This window comes from Primulina eburnea, chromosome 4, assembly GCF_022965805.1.
Source record: "Primulina eburnea isolate SZY01 chromosome 4, ASM2296580v1, whole genome shotgun sequence".
NCBI lineage: Eukaryota > Viridiplantae > Streptophyta > Magnoliopsida > Lamiales > Gesneriaceae > Primulina > Primulina eburnea.
Genome location: NC_133104.1, coordinates 10,948,804 through 10,962,827, shown reverse-complemented (window position 1 = coordinate 10,962,827; position 14,024 = coordinate 10,948,804).

Here is a 14,024-nt window from a genome sequence, read left to right as displayed (position 1 = left end):
TACTTCAAATTTGCGGAAAAATAAAAATTTTCTTAAATAAATATTAGTCTTTCAAATTGCGTTAACATTAAATGGTTCGTCCAAATTTATTTGCCATAATAAAAAAAATCACAACCAAAGTTTGCTAAAAGCACTTGTTTAAACATCGTCAATAATATTATGAACTCGGAGTATTTGAAACAATCATAAAGCTCATAAAAACATAGGCGGTCCTCGGGTTTAGCCTCCTATGCAGACCGAGCCGGCTCATTGGTCCTCACCTCTCATCTCCTCATATTCGTCCTCACTTGTATCGATCAAGTCTAGGGAGTCTAAAAACTTAACTTGTATAAACTAGAGATAGCAAATAATACGTAATAAAAACCACATGCATCTTTAAAGTAGAACGTGCATACTTAAACTTGAACGTAATAACGTAACATAGACGTTCTGTCATATCATAAAGCTTTTCTTAAATATGCTTGCATCATACATACTTGAGCATACATAACATCATCATTTTGCGTAGAGATATGTTTCAAAGCAAGTGACCCATACATAAATGCGTCTGATCAGAATAAACCTCAGTACTGAGATGGCAGTGATGTCCACTACCACATACACGAGATCCCCGGTCATGCTTTACCGGGTGGAATGGTCCTTGGCCATGCTTTATCGTTTTCCAATCCTGATCTAAACCTGGTCATGTTCATGCATGTTGGGTTTACGTGTTGGGTAAATTTTGGAACAATATGTCTCCCAGACGTAGGATTGTGCGTGAAGCGAGCGATGAGAACAAAGAAGCTCATGATGGGGAGAGGGTCACTCCCACTCGTCCAACCCCAGATATGTAGGCTCAGATGCTTGCAGGGATTACTCAGTTTTTCGCACAGTTTGCGAGGAACCAAGCTACAGTGGATACTGGAGCGAGGCCCAGACCAGAGGCAGTCTACGAGAGGTTTAAGAGGATGGATCCGAAGGAGTTCCCAGGGACTACTGACTCGATGATAGCTGAAGGATGGATTAAGTCCATCGAAGTCATTTTTTCCGTTTATGGAGCTGCAGGACGCAGACATGGTCAGATTTGCCACCTTTCTACTGATAGGAGACGCGAGATTGTGGTGGGAGAGCGCTTTTGTATCGGTAAATTTGCAGACCATTACTTGGGACGGTTTCAAGGAGGTCTTCTACTCCAAGTACTTCACTGAGGAAGTACGGTCCAGATTGACTAGGGAGTTCCTGACGTTGCGTCAGGGAGATAGCAGCGTTGCAGAGTTCGTCAGAAAATTTGAGAGGGGGTGTCACTTTGTGCCCCTGATTGCTAATGATGCGCGGGAGAAGCTGAGGCATTTTATGGATGGTTTGCGGCCGATCTTGCGCCGTTATGTGAGAGTTGCTGGTCCTACCACTTATGCCGTTGCCGTGTCTAGAGCCTTGGTTGCAGAACAGGACCAGAGGAACATAGAGGTTGATATGAAAGGCAAGAGGCCCTATCAGGCACCTCAGCAGCAGCAGCAACGACCCTGACTTAAGAGGCCCTTCCCGGGTTAGTAGGTGAAGAGGCCATTCCAGGGACCGCCGAAGGGCAAGGGTCTCATCCCTCAGCAGAAGGCTCCACAGAAGCCCGGTGAGTACCCAGTGTGCCCGAAGTGCCACCGCCAACATCCGGGACAGTGCTTATGGGGATCGGGAAAGTTCTTCAAATGAGGAGCCATCGATCATATGTTGAAGGAATGCCAGTGGAGGTAGCCGACCCAGGGTAGAGTGTTCGCCATGCAGGCAGAGGAGGCGAACCCAGACACGACCTTTTTGACTGGTAACTTATTTAATTCAGCACCGCATTATTTTGCTATGCATGTTTCGAATCTTTATTTGGGATTATTAGTGTGATAGTTAGTATTTTTGGGTGATTTGTGTAGAGATTTTTTGCTATGCATGATGTTAAGATTAGAATCTGGGATATAAGTTTGTGTGTTGTGCAAACGTCTCTCAGGAAATATTTCATAAAGAGGGTAGCCACGAAGGCCTTGATAGATTCAGGGGCCACTCACTCCTTTATTTTGGAGACGTTCGCTAATCACCTGGACATCAAGTCTATTGGACTCGACGTGAGCTATTCAGTGACAGTCTCGTTAGGGGAAGAGTTATCGGCTACTAGCGTGGTCAGAGACATCGATCTTGAACTGCAGGGTCACTTAGTGTATGCTGATTTGATTGTGTTTCCGATGTCGGAATTTGATATTATTTTGGGAATGGAATGGCTGACGAAGAACAGAGTTCTTATTGACATTCAGAAAAGATCAGTGTTGGTAAGGTCGTTGGGAATGAAGCAGTTTCTTTTTGAACCATACTGATGGAGAAGTTTCCCTCGCATGATCTCTTATATGCAATCACGGAGACTTATGCACAAAGGATGTCAGTATTTCTTGGCCAGCATTATCTCCGCACCTGACGTACCCTGTAATGCCCGAAATTTAATTATTATAATCAGACGTTGATTAATTGGCATGATTAAGGTTGTAAGAACTCAAATGAACCGTTATGCCGAGACCGAGCGTCGTTGCATGATTAACCAAGGAAGTGGACAGAACCCTCGGCGCTCGAGCGGTAGAAAAGCACCGCCCGAGCGCCAATGCATCGCATATTTTGGTTCGGGCAGCAAGTGTGGCGCCCGGGCGGTAGTTTTCGACCGCCCGAGCGCCAATGGGGAATTTCGGAGACAGAACTCCTCGCGCCCGGGCGGCAGATGTTTACAGCCCGAGCGCCGAGCTCGCGCCTGGGCGGAATTTTATTACCGCCCGAGCGCCAAACGGCATTTGGAAGGGATGCCACGTTTTAGATGGCATGCAGCGTATGAGTGTATATATATATATATGCTAAGGGATAAGCAACTCATTTCTCAGAATTCAGAAAGAGGGTCGAGAAAGGTTGCCAGAAATCCTTACGCCTTTTGCGAGAAATCCGTCCGTCTGATTTTAAATCCGACTTCAGTACTGTGTTCCTATCAACACAGGCTACAACTGGACGTAAGTTTTATTACGTTTAGACACGATTTGAATTTATGATGTTGTCAGAATTGAATAGGATTCATATATGATGTTCTTGTCGTGTTAGACATCATAGAATCGAAGTCAGAATAAGAAACAGAGTGTTTATGTAATTGCTATGATTTTCAGAGTCGATTGGACTGAGGTTTCGTATCAGAATTGTATTATCATTCAGAGTTTGAGTTGTATCGATATTGATTATAAATTCTTATATTATATCTATGATGTTGAGGTTGACGGGGGTAACAAGACTGTATTGTTGTACCGTTAAAACATCAGTTGATTCAGATTGATCAGATTCAGTGATGATTTAGATTTCATCGCGATATTCGTTGATATAAATCAGATTGTATTTTGTTCAGATATTGATCAGATTATGTACTGAGTTGGGTATTGATCAGAACAGGTTGTGTATTGAGTTATTCACTGATACAGCGTATTCAATATTGTCATTTCAGATTCGAGATGGACAGATTTGAATACAGGTCTTCGTCATCGTCAGACCGGGACGACAAAGGTATAATTCATGTGATATTCGGGAAGAACAACTCAATTGAGATCGCGTTGAGTTGCCCAATAAATCACATACTATACTCTTGTTTATGTTTATATGATTATGCAATGATTATAGATTGTTATTCATGCATTAAGATAGGGCAATCTGGAGATCAGGCAGACTCTAGACGTTCGGCGATATCTCAGCTCTGGGGAAGATCACCGCCCCTTTGTAGATGTGGATACAGATCAGGCCGAAGTCTAGGAATAAGACGTACAGAACCTCGATTGGTAGGGTAGGTGACAGCCAGTGACGTCTTATTCACCCCGGGATCCCTAGAGTTTTAGTCGAGTCAAGTCTAGACATGATTTGATTAGGACTGCATGATTATATGGATGTGGCTTCCTAGATCATGGGACCCATCGTTATTGCTTTCACTTATGATAGCATGTTTCTATGATTGAGAGTGTTTATATGCATGTTTATCTGATTTGAACTGCATGCTTTTTGATTTTATTCATGACAGTATGCTTTATGATTTATTTTGTATATATGCATGTTTACCATGTATTATACTGGGATTTATTCTCACCGGAGTTATCCGGCTGTTGTCTTGTTTTGTATGTGTGCATGACAACAGGTGGGGCATGATCGGGGTCAAGAAGATGACGAGAGAAGACGAGTTTAGCGTGGTGATTCCGGACTTGGATAGATTTGATTTTAATACTTGAAATTAGTATTTGAACCTTAGATTTAGGTTGGACAGTGTTGTACCTTTATACTGAAATGTAGTTTTATACAGATATGTATATTATTAGATGCCATTACCTTCCGCATTTATATTTTAAAAAGAAAAATTTTTAGACCCTGTTTATCAGAACTGATAATTAAATCCCAACGATGATTAAGAAGATGATTAGCGTCCGGGTCCCCACAACAGGTGGTATCAGAGCCATAGATCCTTTAGATTGAGATAGTCAGAGTTGATAGATCTTTCAGACTGAGATAGCAGAGAATGAGCGTGGTAGATTGAATTTTTGTCCTTGCATGTGATTGCTATCATGAGATTTATTTCAATGTTGACTACATTGTGTGTGCTAGCATGATTTACTGCTTTCCCTATTACATGTTGGTTGTTATCTGAGTTGATTGCAGCATGTAATTGTTAAGCCTGGATCAGAACCGAGTCTGAATCAGAGGTATATGATCAGAGAAGTGCTGAGACATATAGATTGTGTACTAATCTATATGATATTCAGATATACCGCCTCGGAGAATTCCAGAAAGGAGTAGTACTTCTTCTGAACAGATAGATGCATCAAAAACTCAGATAGAAGCAAAGTTGGCAGAACTTCAGTTATTTCAGCCACCGATGTTGAGTGGTACCGAGACCTCGGAAGATTGTCAGAACTGGTTGGATGACATAGAAATACTATTTGATTTAATTGCTTGTACAGAGGAACAGAAAGTTAAATTGGTATTTCTCCAGTTACGAGAGGCTGCCAGAAGTTGGTGGGTTACCATGAAAGGAGTATTAACACAACGTGGTACTGTGATCACGTGGGAAGTATTCAGAGCTGAATTCTACCAAAGGTTTTTCTCCGTTTCGTATCGGGAGGACAAAAGAGCAAAATTTGAGAATTTGAGACAAGGCCTATTGAATATTGACGGATATGCTGCTAAATTCTCTACGCTACTGCATTTTTCTCCTCATTTGGCTGGAAATGACGAAGCTGTAGTGAATCAGTTCGTCAGAGGATTGAATTCAGAAATAGTTGCATTGATGAACATGCAGCAACCTTATCATTTTGCTGAGGCGTTGAGTAAAGCAAGGAGGGCGGAGGCGAGTCTGATTAGACAATTGGGAAGATTGAGCGTGAAGCAATCCCAGACACAGCAATCCCCTCTCCGATTTGATCACGGCAGTACGAGTGGGAAGCAAGAGTTGCTGAAAGCTCGAAAGAAACCGTTCAAGAAATTAGGTGGTGGTTCCTCTAGTTCCAGTGGTTCTAGCCCGAGCTATACTGGGGTGTATTACAGAACTTGTGGGGGGAGACATTCCACAGAGCAATGCCAGGGAGTGACTGGTACTTGCCATATCTGCAGACAACAGGGACACTTTGCTAGAGTCTATCCCCAGAAGGGTCCTCGAAGATTTTAGAGAGTATAGTCATTGGTGATAATGACAGAAGAAAAGACCCAGAACATCATAGGTACTATTCTTTTATGATTAGGATGCATATGTGTTGATATATATACTAATGCATTTCATATGATTATATTTGATGGAGTAGCATGGAGATATGCTGTATCTGTTGGGTCTAGTTGTACTGTAGTATTAATTTCCTAGCTTGTTGAGGAAAATGTTGATATCAGAGATTTCTGTGACATATTATATACTACAGTAAGATAAGAATAAGATCAAGTTAGATTCTGATGTACTTGTGTTTTATGATTTGATTGCATTATTGACATTGAGATGACAAACAAGTACAGAGATATTGTAGAAATTGTTCCAGAAATGGTAAGATTCAGACCAGATCTGGCTGATAAACGGAGATTTTCCGGTAAGGATTCTAGATTCAGAATTCCTGTGATAGATGCATTGTTGATGACTCGATTAATACAGAAAGGAACAGATGGTATCCTTATGTATTCAGTAAACCTACTGAAATCGAGTTTAGCAACTACAGATTTGATAGTTACGTAAGGATTGATTGATAATTGCCTAGATAAGATTTCAGATGCGTTTGATATCAGAAAGGTAGATTTCAGAATTGAATCGATACCAGGTAATGGTTATACCTTAGAATTCAGTACAGAATGATATTGAAGATTAATAGAAGGGTACAGATTGCTAACTCTTATGTTCGGAGATATTCTGATGATTTTATGCTTGTTATATCTATGATATTTGATATGTTAGCAACATCTGATTGGTTGAAATGAATATTTAAAGATTTATTGAATATTCAGAGAACGGAGATTATTGTATACAGAAATTAGTCAGATAAGAATTCCACTTGAAACAGATTGTATTCAGAATATGCGATATCTGGAAGTAGTATACAGATTGATTTGATACAGTTTAGATTAGGATCAGTGACAGAACACGATATCGATGTCAGAAAGATCAGAAATTTCAGAAAAGTCCGAGGTATAAGAACTTTATATTGTCTGATTGGGCAGGTTATTTTATTCGACTGTTGTTTTATATCTGCTTGCGTATTATTATTGTTCTAAATCAGTATTCGAGACATCTTATATTGTTTTGGGGAGCATATTTGAATTGCAGATGAGATATAACAGTTGATCAGAATGACATGAAGATATTGACCAGAAATCGTTGTTTTATGAGTTCCCTGAACTCACTAGGTCGGTATAGGTTACTGATATTTCGTATCTGGTTGGATATTACTGTTGTTTTGAATCCGTTTATGATACAGATTGTTATGAACCGTTGAGATTATATATAGTTCAATTGTATCAGAGTTAAATTCGCAAGTTACGGCAGTTCAGAAATGAAAGCAGAAAAATATGTCAGAATGTTTCAGAATTGTAAAACAGAATTGACATTGAGAATCAGAGCCGAATACCAGGTAGGTATTTCTTCTTTAATTTATATTATTAACTGATTTAGTTGTGCCGAATCAGATATCACGAGTAGTGTCAGACATGCACAGTGATAGATTCAGTTTTCATTCGGATAGCAGACAGTTTTGATATAAACAGATTAAATCAGTTGTAACAGAATTTGTATGGAAATGTTGGCAGAAATTATACTGATATGTCTGACTTAATAACAGAATAGGCAGAAAGATAGGAATCAGAAGATTATTACAGAATTTGTATAATTCTGAATAGAAATGGGAGTGCATTTCTATGGATTTAGTAATGACATTACTGCCATTTTTCTTCAGATAGTAAGATAATATGATTATGATTGACAGATTGTTCAATCTATATCAATTAGTTTGTACCAGATAACGTACAAACAGAACCAGATGACACAGATTGATGTCAGAAGAATGATCAGAGTCAACAGAATGTTGAGATAGAGTAGATCAGAATGTGATTTTCTGGTTGATTTTGTACTTGTGATAGAGTGTATCATGAGTTTCTTCTTAGATTGTGTTACAACTGGCAGACAGTCAGAATGTATTGTACAGATCGTGAAAGATTTTGGTAGAGCTATATAGTGCTGGATGTTAGCACTAAGGGATATGACTTAGTATCACTATATAACAATACCTATCAGCTTATCAGATTGGTAATGGGATAGTTATAGTCAAGACAGTTTACAATGAATACTACAGATTTCTATTTCTTTTGAAGAGAATTCAAAGGAAGATGAAGATAGTTCAGAAAGAACAAATGTCATAAACCAACATCGGATGATGATGATTGGTATTTGAAATCGAAGACTGTATAGGTCCTTGATTGGGATAAACAGATTGGATAACAATTACTGGTATTGTTTTGCTATGGACGGTGATTAATTTATACGGATGATGTATAACCAACATGGCCAGATTGATTCTGTCAGAGTTAGTTTAAGAAGTATCATGATAGTATACTTCATGAAGTCTTATTTCAAACTTGAAATCAGAGGTTTATACAAGAAAGAGATTTCAGAACGTGTTCATTGAGATGAGCTTTGGTTTAAACTCTATTATACATTTCTTCTGTTATATCTGAATTGATTGCTTGCGAGTTCGAGGACGAACTCAGATCTAAGAGGGGGAGAAATGTAATGCCCGAAATTTAATTATTATAATCAGACGTTGATTAATTGGCATGATTAAGATTGTAAGAACTCAAATGAACCGTTATGCCGAGACCGAGCGTCGTTGCATGATTAACCAAGGAAGTGGACAGAACCCTCGGCGCTCGAGCGGTAGAAAAGCACCGCCCGAGCGCCAATGCATCGCATATTTTGGTTCGGGCAGCAAGTGTGGCGCCCGGGCGGTAGTTTTCGACCGCCCGAGCGCCAATGGGGAATTTCGGAGACAGAACTCCTCGCGCCCGGGCGGCAGATGTTTACCGCCCGAGCGCCGAGCTCGCGCCCGGGCGGAATTTTATTACCGCCCGAGCGCCAAACGGCATTTGGAAGGGATGCCACGTTTTAGATGGCATGCAGCGTATGAGTGTATATATATATATATGCTAAGGGATAAGCAACTCATTTCTCAGAATTCAGAAAGAGGGTCGAGAAAGGTTGCCAGAAATCCTTACGCCTTTTGCGAGAAATCCGTCCGTCTGATTTTAAATCCGACTTCAGTACTGTGTTCCTATCAACACAGGCTACAACTGGACGTAAGTTTTATTACGTTTAGACATGATTTGAATTTATGATGTTGTCAGAATTGAATAGGATTCATATATGATGTTCTTGTCATGTTAGACATCATAGAATCGAAGTCAGAATAAGAAACAAAGTGTTTATGTAATTGCTATGATTTTCAGAGTTGATTGGACTGAGGTTTCGTATTAGAATTGTATTATCATTCAGAGTTTGAGTTGTATCGATATTGATTATAAATTCTTATATTATATCTGTGATGTTGAGGTTGACGGGGGTAACAAGACTGTATTGTTGTACCGTTAAAACATCAGTTGATTCAGATTGATCAGATTCAGTGATGATTTAGATTTCATCGTGATATTCGTTGATATAAATCAGATTGTATTTTGTTCAGATATTGATCAGATTATGTACTGAGTTGGGTATTGATCAGAACAGGTTGTGTATTGAGTTATTCACTGATACAGCGTATTCAATATTGTCATTTCAGATTCGAGATGGACAGATTTGAATACAGGTCTTCGTCATCGTCAGACCGGGACGACAAAGGTATAATTCATGTGATATTCGGGAAGAACAACTCAATTGAGATCGCGTTGAGTTGCCCAATAAATCACATACTATACTCTTGTTTATGTTTATATGATTATGAAATGATTATAGATTGTTATTCATGCATTAAGATAGGGCAATCTGGAGATCAGGCAGACTCTAGACGTTCGGCGATATCTCAGATCTGGGGAAGATCACCGCCCCTTTGTAGATGTGGATACAGATCAGGCCGAAGTCTAGGAATAAGACGTACAGAACCTCGATTGGTAGGGTAGGTGACAGCCAGTGACGTCTTATTCACCCCGGGATCCCTAGAGTTTTAGTCGAGTCAAGTCTAGACATGATTTGATTAGGACTGCATGATTATATGGATGTGGCTTCCTAGATCATGGGACCCATCGTTATTGCTTTCAGTTATGATAGCATGTTTCTATGATTGAGAGTGTTTATATGCATGTTTATCTGATTTGAACTGCATGCTTTTTGATTTTATTCATGACAGTATGCTTTATGATTTATTTTGTATATATGCATGTTTACCATGTATTATACTGGGATTTATTCTCACCGGAGTTATCCGGCTGTTGTCTTGTTTTGTATGTGTGCATGACAACAGGTGGGGCATGATCGGGGTCAAGAAGATGACGAGAGAAGACGAGTTTAGCGTGGTGATTCCGGACTTGGATAGATTTGATTTTAATACTTGAAATTAGTATTTGAACCTTAGATTTAGGTTGGACAGTGTTGTACCTTTATACTGAAATGTAGTTTTATACAGATATGTATATTATTAGATGCCATTACCTTCCGCATTTATATTTTAAAAAGAAAAATTTTTAGACCCTGTTTATCAGAACTGATAATTAAATCCCAACGATGATTAAGAAGATGATTAGCGTCCGGGTCCCCACAACAGGTGGTATCAGAGCCATAGATCCTTTAGATTGAGATAGTCAGAGTTGATAGATCTTTCAGACTGAGATAGCAGAGAATGAGCGTGGTAGATTGAATTTTTGTCCTTGCATGTGATTGCTATCATGAGATTTATTTCAATGTTGACTACATTGTGTGTGCTAGCATGATTTACTGCTTTCCCTATTACATGTTGGTTGTTATCTGAGTTGATTGCAGCATGTAATTGTTAAGCCTGGATCAGAACCGAGTTTGAATCAGAGGTATATGATCAGAGAAGGGCTGAGACATATAGATTGTGTACTAATCTATTTGATATTCAGATATACCGCCTCGGAGAATTCCAGAAAGGAGTAGTACTTCTTCTGAACAGATAGATGCATCAAAAACTCAGATAGAAGCAAAGTTGGCAGAACTTCAGTTATTTCAGCCACCGATGTTGAGTGGTACCGAGACCTCGGAAGATTGTCAGAACTGGTTGGATGACATAGAAATACTATTTGATTTAATTGCTTGTACAGAGGAACAGAAAGTTAAATTGGTATTTCTCCAGTTACGAGAGGCTGCCAGAAGTTGGTGGGTTACCATGAAAGGAGTATTAACACAACGTGGTACTGTGTTCACGTGGGAAGTATTCAGAGCTGAATTCTACCAAAGGTTTTTCTCCGTTTCGTATCGGGAGGACAAAAGAGCAAAATTTGAGAATTTGAGACAAGGCCTATTGAATATTGATGGATATGCTGCTAAATTCTCTACGCTACTGCATTTTTCTCCTCATTTGGCTGGAAATGACGAAGCTGTAGTGAATCAGTTCGTCAGAGGATTGAATTCAGAAATAGTTGCATTGATGAACATGCAGCAACCTTATCATTTTGCTGAGGCGTTGAGTAAAGCAAGGAGGGCGGAGGCGAGTCTGATTAGACAATTGGGAAGATTGAGCGTGAAGCAATCCCAGACACAGCAATCCCCTCTCCGATTTGATCACGGCAGTACGAGTGGGAAGCAAGAGTTGCTGAAAGCTCGAAAGAAACCGTTCAAGAAATTAGGTGGTGGTTCCTCTAGTTCCAGTGGTTCTAGCCCGAGCTATACTGGGGTGTATTACAGAACTTGTGGGGGGAGACATTCCACAGAGCAATGCCAGGGAGTGACTGGTACTTGCCATATCTGCAGACAACAGGGACACTTTGCTAGAGTCTGTCCCCAGAAGGGTCCTCGAAGATTTTAGAGAGTAGAGTCATTGGTGATAATGACAGAAGAAAAGACCCAGAACATCATAGGTACTATTCTTTTATGATTAGGATGCATATGTGTTGATATATATACTAATGCATTTCATATGATTATATTTGATGGAGTAGCATGGAGATATGCTGTATCTGTTGGGTCTAGTTGTACTGTAGTATTAATTTCCTAGCTTGTTGAGGAAAATGTTGATATCAGAGATTTCTGTGACATATTATATACTACAGTAAGATAAGAATAAGATCAAGTTAGATTCTGATGTACTTGTGTTTTATGATTTGATTGCATTATTGACATTGAGATGACAAACAAGTACAGAGATATTGTAGAAATTGTTCCAGAAATGGTAAGATTCAGACCAGATCTGGCTGATAAACGGAGATTTTCCGGTAAGGATTCTAGATTCAGAATTCCTGTGATAGATGCATTGTTGATGACTCGATTAATACAGAAAGGAACAGATGGTATCCTTATGTATTCAGTAAACCTACTGAAATCGAGTTTAGCAACTACAGATTTGATAGTTACGTAAGGATTGATTGATAATTGCCTAGATAAGATTTCAGATGCGTTTGATATCAGAAAGGTAGATTTCAGAATTAAATCGATACCAGGTAATGGTTATACCTTAGAATTCAGTACAGAATGATATTGAAGATTAATAGAAGGGTACAGATTGCTAACTCTTATGTTCGGAGATATTCTGATGATTTTATGCTTGTTATATCTATGATATTTGATATGTTAGCAACATCTGATTGGTTGAAATGAATATTTAAAGATTTATTGAATATTCAGAGAACGGAGATTATTGTATACAGAAATTAGTCAGATAAGAATTCCGCTTGAAACAGATTGTATTCAGAATATGCGATATCTGGAAGTAGTATACAGATTGATTTGATACAGTTTAGATTAGGATCAGTGACAGAACACGATATCGATGTCAGAAAGATCAGAAATTTTAGAAAAGTCCGAGGTATAAGAACTTTATATTGTCTGATTGGGCAGGTTATTTTATTCGACTGTTGTTTTATATCTGCTTGCGTATTATTATTGTTCTAAATCAGTATTCGAGACATCTTATATTGTTTTGGGGAGCATATTTGAATTGCAGATGAGATATAACAGTTGATCAGAATGACATGAAGATATTGACCAGAAATCGTTGTTTTATGAGTTCCCTGAACTCACTAGGTCGGTATAGGTTACTGATGTTTCGTATCTGGTTGGATATTACTGTTGTTTTGAATCCGTTTATGATACAGATTGTTATGAACCGTTGAGATTATATACAGTTCAATTGTATCAGAGTTAAATTCGCAAGTTACGGCAGTTCAGAAATGAAAGCAGAATATGTCAGAATGTTTCAGAATTGTAAAACAGAATTGACATTGAGAATCAGAGCCGAATACCAGGTAGGTATTTCTTCTTTAATTTATATTATTAACTGATTTAGTTGTGCCGAATCAGATATCACGAGTAGTGTCAGACATGCACAGTGATAGATTCAGTTTTCATTCGGATAGCAGACAGTTTTGATATAAACAGATTAAATCAGTTGTAACAGAATTTGTATGGAAATGTTGGCAGAAATTATACTGATATGTCTGACTTAATAACAGAATAGGCAGAAAGATAGGAATCAGAAGATTATTACAGAATTTGTATAATTCTGAATAGAAATGGGAGTGCATTTCTATGGATTTAGTAATGACATTACTGCCATTTTTCTTCAGATAGTAAGATAATATGATTATGATTGACAGATTGTTCAATCTATATCAATTAGTTTGTACCAGATAACGTACAAACAGAACCAGATGACACAGATTGATGTCAGAAGAATGATCAGAGTCAACAGAATGTTGAGATAGAGTAGATCAGAATGTGATTTTCTGGTTGATTTTGTACTTGTGATAGAGTGTATCATGAGTTTCTTCTTAGATTGTGTTACAACTGGCAGACAGTCAGAATGTATTGTACAGATCGTGAAAGATTTTGGTAGAGCTATATAGTGCTGGATGTTAGCACTAAGGGATATGACTTAGTATCACTATATAACAATACCTATCAGCTTATCAGATTGGTAATTGGATAGTTATAGTCAAGACAGTTTACAATGGATACTACAGATTTCTATTTCTTTTGAAGAGAATTCAAAGGAAGATGAAGATAGTTCAGAAAGAACAAATGTCATAAACCAACATCGGATGATGATGATTGGTATTTGAAATCGAAGACTGTATAGGTCCTTGATTGGGATAAACAGATTGGATAACAATTACTGGTATTGTTTTGCTATGGACGGTGATTAATTTATACGGATGATGTATAACCAACATGGCCAGATTGATTCTGTCAGAGTTAGTTTAAGAAGTATCATGATAGTATACTTCATGAAGTCTTATTTCAGACTTGAAATCAGAGGTTGATACAAGAAAGAGATTTCAGAACGTGTTCATTGAGATGAGCTTTGGTTTAAACTCTA